This window comes from Platichthys flesus, chromosome 2, assembly GCF_949316205.1.
Source record: "Platichthys flesus chromosome 2, fPlaFle2.1, whole genome shotgun sequence".
In the NCBI taxonomy this organism is placed as follows: domain Eukaryota; kingdom Metazoa; phylum Chordata; class Actinopteri; order Pleuronectiformes; family Pleuronectidae; genus Platichthys; species Platichthys flesus.
In genome coordinates this window covers 13,191,204-13,199,708 of record NC_084946.1, presented here as the reverse complement: position 1 = coordinate 13,199,708, position 8,505 = coordinate 13,191,204, and the positions used below count along the sequence as shown (strand labels likewise).

The 8,505-nt window shown below is 41.6% G+C and overlaps 1 long non-coding RNA gene across 1 annotated transcript; it reads right to left on the bottom strand.

The window, feature by feature from the left end:
* Positions 1–503: 503 nt before the first annotated feature.
* On the bottom strand, positions 504–5,600 carry LOC133965838 (uncharacterized). Its single transcript, XR_009923897.1, has 4 exons — positions 5,164–5,600; positions 3,328–3,513; positions 1,775–1,864; positions 504–578 (listed from the first exon to the last, which is right to left on the bottom strand). It is a non-coding gene; the product is annotated as an uncharacterized LOC133965838 (long non-coding RNA).
* Positions 5,601–8,505: the final 2,905 nt, after the last annotated feature.

Here is an 8,505-nt window from a genome sequence, read left to right as displayed (position 1 = left end):
CTGAAAGACATCCTCTGAGATTGTCCTTAAATACCATTGTCCTAATACACCATAATACACTCAGGTGACAGCACACACACACACACTAACCCTACACCTTTTACATATGCAGCTCACGCAAGAGATCGGGTCCACATCTGTGACATACAACATGAATACGAAAACTTACCACTCCCATTAAACTAACCTAAAGATCAAATGCAGGTTGTACAAGTACTCTTAAATACCAAAGTAATGCCACTAACAACCCCATTTACGGGAGGGACCCCAAATACCTTATGGTCCACCCAAGTCATATTGGTGTCAGAGCTTAATACACACACACTCAAATGTTATTCTGCCTTCGATTCTGAAAGACGTCCTCTGAGATTGTCCTTAAATACCATTGTCCTTGTACACCATAATACACTCAGGTGACAGCACACACACACACTAACCCTAACCCTACATTTTGCCACAATTCATGTCATCAAGCACACTTCACTTACCTGTCCAATCCTTGTGAGTGGATCAAGCACTGGAGTTGACTGGTTCAGGTTGCTTGCAGTCATCTCAATCTGGCCTCTTTCGGTCGTCATCTATAGCAGATAATGAATGGAAGAAAAGTTGAATAAAAAGTAATGTAATGTGAATGCAGTAGTCAAAAGGGATATTTGAGGTCAGGATGAAAAAGAACACATACAGCTTACAAAAAGCACAAGTGGAACCTCTCTAGATAGTTTTACATCTTCATACCTCTAACATTATGTGACAGTCATCATGACTGTGGTTCCAAGTATTTTGTGGGGAGAAAAATGTCCTTTGGAAGTATTTGTAGTCACCTGAAGTGTCTGATTACGGCAGCCGGCAAGCTGTTAGAACTATACTAATCACAGTTAATTTTGACGGATGAATTTGATTTTTGATTCCGTCTTTATATTCTGACAACCCATTTTGGTCTCACGCTACCTGTGATTGGTGGCTGTGAGCTTCTTGCTGTCTGACTCCAGGCCTCTAACATGCCTAGATTTGTTTTGATTGATTTTAAATATGATCTTGTCTTGCATTCCATGCATTATTGGTGACCGGGTCCACATCTGTGACATACATCATGAATACGAAAACTTACCACTCCCATTAAACTAACATAAAGATCAAATGCAGGTTGTACAAGTACTCTTAAATACCATAGTAATGCCACTAACAACCCCATCTACGGGAGGGACCCCAAATAACGTATGGTCCACCCAAGTCATATTGGTGTCAGAGCTTAATACACACACACTCAAATGTTATTCTGCCTTCGATTCTGAAAGACGTCCTCTGAGATTGTCCTTAAATACCATTGTCCTTATACACCATAATACACTCAGGTGACAGCACACACACACACTAACCCTACACCTTTTACATATGCAGCTCACGCAAGAGATCGGGTCCACATCTGTGACATACAACATGAATACGAAAACTTACCACTCCCATTAAACTAACATAAAGATCAAATGCAGGTTGTACAAGTACTCTTAAATACCAAAGTAATGCCACTAACAACCCCATCTACGGGAGGGACCCCAAATAACGTATGGTCCACCCAAGTCATATTGGTGTCAGAGCTTAATACACACACACTCAAATGTTATTCTGCCTTCGATTCTGAAAGACGTCCTCTGAGATTGTCCTTAAATACCATTGTCCTTGTACACCATAATACACTCAGGTGACAGCACACACACACACTAACCCTAACCCTACATTTTGCCACAATTCATGTCATCAAGCACACTTCACTTACCTGTCCAATCCTTGTGATTGGATCAAGCACTGGACTTGACTGGTTCAGGTTGCTTGCAGTCATCTCAATCTGGCCTCTTTCGGTCGTCATCTGTAGCAGATAATGAATGGAAGAAAAGTTGAATAAAAAGTAATGTAATGTGAATGCAGTAGTCAAAAGGGATATTTGAGGTCAGGATGAAAAAGACCACATACAGCTTACAAAAAGCACAAGTGGAACCTCTCTAGATAGTTTTACATCTTCATACCTCTAACATTATGTGACAGTCATCATGACTGTGGTTCCAAGTATTTTGTGGGGAGAAAAATGTCCTTTGGAAGTATTTGTAGTCACCTGAAGTGTCTGATTACGGCAGCCTGCAAGCTGTTAGAACTATACTAATCACAGTTAATTGTGACGGATGAATTTGATTTTTGATTCCTTCTTTATATTCTGACAACCCATTTTGGTCTCACGCTACCTGTGATTGGTGGCTGTGAGCTTTTTGCTGTCTGACTCCAGGCCTCTAACATGCCTAGATTTGTTTTGATTGATTTTAAATATGATCTTGTCTTGCATTTCATGCATTATTGGTGACCAGGTCCACATCTGTGACATACATCATGAATACGAAAACTTACCACTCCCATTAAACTAACATAAAGATCAAATGCAGGTTGTACAAGTACTCTTAAATACCATAGTAATGCCACTATCAACCCCATCTACGGGAGGGACCCCAAATAACGTATGGTCCACCCAAGTCATATTGGTGTCAGAGCTTAATACACACACACTCAAATGTTATTCTGCCTTAGATTCTGAAAGACGTCCTCTGAGATTGTCCTTAAATACCATTGTCCTTATACACCATAATAAACTCAGGTGACAGCACACACACACACTAACCCTAACCCTACAATTTTTACATATGCAGCTCACGCAAGAGACTGTCAGATGCGATCTCATTACTGCAAATGTCAAATTGTATCAGCTGAGAGGAGGAGCACCGTCAGAGCATGCAGCAGAAAGACTCATCACTAATGTTAAAAATAACGAAACTGCGTGTATTTGAACTTATCAAATATCAACAAAAGAGTGCAAAATAACATACAGGCCATCAGAAAAAAGTAAGAAGCAGTTAAAGTACATATTATGCATCAACATCATGAACTCACCCACTAGCACTCTGTGAATCCTGCAGACTATTACCTGTTGTATTCACATATCAGACATTACCCAGATTTTGTATTAGGGAGCTGGCACGTTAAAGACCTGTTAATGCCGGTGTGACTGAATCTGACATTTGCGGTCACACTTACAGTTCCGCCAATTGATGTCCAACAAAGTCCAGAGTGCACTTCATGTGTGAAAGTGGCTTAAGTGTAGCTGAAGCAGTAAGAGATGGTCAGGAAAATAACACTAATGAAGAGTGTGATGAGAGCAAGAAGAGGACAGTCTGTTGGTGTGCCTCCTTAAGTTTACGCACACAATCAATCAATATGCAGACACATACCATCCAAAAGTAGCTTCAAACTGTTTACACAAACCATGAACTTGAAATTGTTACATACCTTAATAAAGCATTCAAGACGACCAGCTGATGTCCCTGCAGGCATCTTTTTTTGGGCCTTATGTGTTGACCTCTTTTGAGTTCTTGTAGAAAGCTTTGATGTGGATGGTACCTCACCATGTTGGACATCTGATGACATCCCTCCAGATTTCTGGAGATTAATGCGCCTTCGCCTCTGCATGATTCACTGGCCAGTGTCAAAAGCCAGAGTAACATAATAAAAAGAAGATTGTTGTTATGATTATTATGTACTAGAAGTCTAGTAATGTACATGTGGCATCTGAGCAGAAGCCATATTCTGAGCTGATAAATCAACATTCAAGTTTAAATTTAATACAAAAGGACTTAATGCTTTACCGAAATGAATATGCCCATTAAAAGGTAGAAACCCATTTCTACAATAGAAATAGGCTGCACATGAACTAAATATAAACATGAGGATGAAGTCTGTTCTAGTGTAGAGCTGTGTTGGACCACAGACTGACCTCTCTACCATTTAATGTAACATAATCTCAGTGTACAGAGATTCTATAACTACATCAGCTGCATTGAACCTCTGTGGGATTGATGTCCCATCATTATCACCCAGAAGGAACAAACACACAAATCAATACAGTCTTTCATCTGCTTAAATGATCATCCTCAGTCTCTATATCTCCTCCTCACTCACTTACCTTGTCCTGCTTCTTCAAACAAGAACTTAACCAACATATATAACTTTACATTAACGTTCAATTATATTTACAGCAGCATCAGCATGACTTGAATATTGTGCGATAGCACACTCCTGGGTTCAGATTTCTGATCCAAGGTCCTTTATGACATTTACAAGGACAGTGGTTTAGGATGTTATCACATCAGTGCTTCTGACATGTGATTAGTTTTTCATCATTTTGTATTAATTCAAATAACAACCTGAAATAATAAACTGCTCAACCTGTTTTCTACCAGATGCAAAATGTTAATTTAGAAAGACTATGTTAGACAACGTGAGTGCTGTGAGTCTCTATCATACACAGAACCCAGTCTCAGGGAAAAATATGAAATAGAAATAAAACCTGCTGACATTTCATCCTTGCTTTTAGCTATGGAATAGTTAAATAATCGACATGAACATTAAACAGCATTTTTAAATGGCACACACTGCACCAGTTACTATACCACAGCTTTGTTTCTCCTCACTATTGTACTTTACACCTTCATAATAACGATAACAGCCAAAAACCTCTGTGGAAACACGGTTAGCTTACTTTTTTAATCACATAAGATTTGGTTATTTTGTTTTTAGCTGTTTTCAGCACACAAACACCACTCTAACTGCTCAAATGTTCTGTCCTCATCCCCACCACCTGTGCTCATTACTATCATGTGTGTGAAGCATGCACCTCAACGAGGGGGCATGGCCACTCCCGACACGCAGCTTCCACTGGCATGAAAAGCAACTGTGGCTTAAAATGAACAAGAATCAAACATCCTCACCTTCTCTTGTCCACAAGACAGCTGGTTACACAACACAGCACGAGGCACATTCCTCCAAAACAAAAGACTGATCCTCTCCTGCCTACTATGAAGCTGCTGCAGCTGAGAGCTGGTAGCTGTTAGCTCTACTACTAGTGCAGGCTTGTGCAGGTAACACAGGCCTCAACAGCATGCGTGAGCACTGCTGTAAAAACAACCTAATGCCAATACCCATTTAGTTTAGCCTTACTTTATTTCCATTAAAATATGCATCAATAAAAAAAAACTTAGACTAACTAATAACTAATAAGTTATTGTTATGGTGTAAAAATCCTTCCTCATGCAATTATCTACTTTATTTACAAGTTTTAATGCTTACCTGTATGTTTTAAATCCTCTACTGCTTCCATTAGGTCGCCAGCTGCTTCAAATGGGCTTTAAAGATTAAATGCCGTCAGTCGGGGCGGTCCTTGGAGCGAACTGCCTGTAGACGCCACCCACTTTTCAAACCAACCAATCAGTGAAAAGGGCGGCAAAATCGAACCGTGTGTGTCAGAAATGTGTATGAGAGTGCAGTATAAGCACCACAGATAGGTTGCGCTGTGCTATACACTGGGATACACCGAAAAACAGGTTTATGGTAAAAAAGGACTATGAACGAAAATGAGAGAGGATGTTCCTCAGACACTCACGAATGCAAATAAATTGTTTGAAATTCGGGGACCTTGGCATAGTCCTCAAATTACCCTAAGGTCCGCGGATTGCTGGTGTGTAAACGGGTAAATTGTCCCTGAATACCATGTCTACCAACACACACACACACACACACATACACACACACACAGAGTTTGGCAGCACATGGCCATGTAAGGGGAAAACCACTGCGTGTGTTTACACTAAAACACTGCTTGTCTGAGTGGCTTTAGAGCCCAGGCGGAGCGGGCAACCTTTTTAACAAGCCTTACAAAAAAACAGGCAAACACACACACATACACTTAGACACACACACTTCTTCTATTTCCTCCATGAAGAGTTCTCTTTTTTTCTGACCGGTTGAGAATTAACAGCAGGTAATCAGATCAATATATATGGGACACCAGTATAAACAGTCACCTGGATGTTACACTCAAACTGCGTGTCCCAGAATAGACCATGTGACGGAGCATGTGGAATGTTTATGTCCGTGACACTAAGCTGTGACTGCTGTTGACTGCCCTCATCCTCAGCATTTCTCTTTCACAGCGCATGTCTTCATTACAACAAGCACTTGCCTCTGTTTCTTCCGCTGGGGGGAGTGCATGTGTATATATTTGCATGCCTGTGTGTGTGTTGTGTGTGTGTGTGTGTGTGTGAGCGAGCGAGTGTGTATCTGCAGGTCAGAAAGGCAGCATTTGTTCTGTGAAGGTCTATAAACAAGTGCGATCCCTTTTAAGGGATTGTTTAGATTCACGGAACGGGAAAATAAACGTTCTCAAGGAGGCCGGTGCTCTGTGCTGACAGAGAGATCTCTGCTACCAGCACATGTGTGTGTGTTTGTGTGTGTGTGTGTTAGAGTAGAGGTGTGCATATGTGTGAGTTGAGCCTAAGATGACAGGTTCCTTTTCTGGGTGCTGTTTTAGTGATCAGAGGGCGATTCCATATGAACCCTCCATGACCTCTCGTCTTCGTCTTCTCTGCCCACCTCCCTCCTAATCTAGCCTTTAACTCAGCGCACTCAAACTCTCAGCAGCTCACACTTGTCTTCTTTTTTCTCTCCTAAAAGCATGCTTGTTGTTTCTACTCAACCCCCCCCCCACCCCCCCCACACACACACCAGTGCATAACTCCCCTCTCCTCACCAGCAGAAACTTTTCTCCCCGTCTCCTCTCTTTTTTTCTTAACACTCCTCCTTGCGCTGAGGGGTTGTTGTGTCTGGGTTGCGAGCAACATGTGGAATATATCAAGACCCGCTCTCTGCCTCTCAGTCTTGCTCGCCCTCTCACTTATTCACACACACACACACACACACACACACAGACGCACAGATCTGGTAGCGGAGCACTGGTCTCCTTGAGAACGTCCAGTGCGAGGAAGTGGGGTGTCCGTCCAGCCGTGATTTAGGTCAGAGGGAAGCAGGGATGGGAGGCTTCTCTGCTCTCTGTTTATTTGAAGCAGGGGCCATTACTGCTGTCTCTGGACTGTATTTATACACAGACACAGAACAGACGCACGCTGATACAACCAGACTGTGCGTGCGTCTCTGTCCGTGTGCGTATTTTTGTGCAGAGAGCAAGAAAAAAAGAGGGAGCATGCATATTATGTGACTCGGGAGGAAGATGTGTGTACAATGCACAGTAAAAATAAACTGCAGTGATTTGTGGTCTAGGCCTAATAGAGGAAGGGCCAGCGCTTTTAGTGGGAAGTGTACGGCGGTGGGCCTCAGTGCGGCAACATTAGGAGTCTGCAGGGACTGCTGGCTTCAGTCCAGTCCAGTCCCAATATACTTGATTCACCTAATGAAAGACATCTAATCACCGAACTGGGGTAAAATAAGCAAGCAAGGCCATCTGCTCTGGGGCGTATGAGTTAAGAGTTTTCAGCCGAGTAAATGAACATGTGGGTGTGTGTGAGTGGGTGTGTGTGTGTGTGCACCAGGATCGTGTGCCAGCAATCTGGTTGTGTAGAATCTGTGTGGTGTAAACTAGTCCCATGGCATCTATTGCCTGTCTGCCATTACTGCAGGGTTGCCACAGCTTGTAAAAGCCTTGTTAACACAAAGACCTGCTCACATGTTAATTGGCTAATTGACTAATTAATTTTTGCATAAAGGCGTGCACTGGGAGAAAGGCTAGCTAATTGAAAGTGACTATAGGTTTAATTATGTGACGAAAGGGTGAGCAGGACTGAGTGAAGGTGGGAGGCCCAGATGTGTTGCTCTTTTTCCTCTACATTTGCCTTAAATGTTTTCTGCCTAACGTTTAGTATCTCCTGATATTTTTTGCATATTCACATCTCACCTGTCTCTTCTGTTTACTCCCAGAGACACACTGAGGCAGATATGATCATTTTTTTTTGTCTATCAAGTACGTATTTGTCATTTTTTTCCTTTCAACATAGAATACAGATTGTCATGCTCACAGTGAGTTTGATGTTTTTCATTATTTCTTTCGTTCCGGAAATTCACTTTAGGAAATAAACTCACTATTTGAAAAAAAAAAAAAAAAAACAATCCCGAGAAGCTGTCAGGAACAGAGAAGATTTCATCTTCTGATCAAGGAGCTGCAAAATTCTCCCAATTGCTTCTTAGTCTCTTTCAGGATGTCAGTGGTCACAGTTTGATATGCTGCCAGCACTAAGACCACATATTTAAGAGACAACCACATATTTCTCTGAAATAATTGATTCTAAACAGCTCAAACAACTCTCTGGAACACCCTTTACAGATGGGAAAAGCGCAGCAAACCAATCCTGTTCCAAAAAAATGTAATGAGAAACGAAAGTTTTGCAGTCTTGTAACTGACACAACGTGAAGTCGTATTTATTTTTCAACACGTGAGACATTGTCGGACAAAAAAATGTGTGCGTAGACAACAACGACACAAAGTCAAAGATAAAAGCATCAAACAAAGTAGCTTCTTATTTTCATAAACCTCTCTTGTTCATTTGTCAGTCTCTTACTTTTTTACCCCGCGCTGGAGAGAAATAATTTAACAATGAATTCCAAGCCGCTGTCAGCCATCTC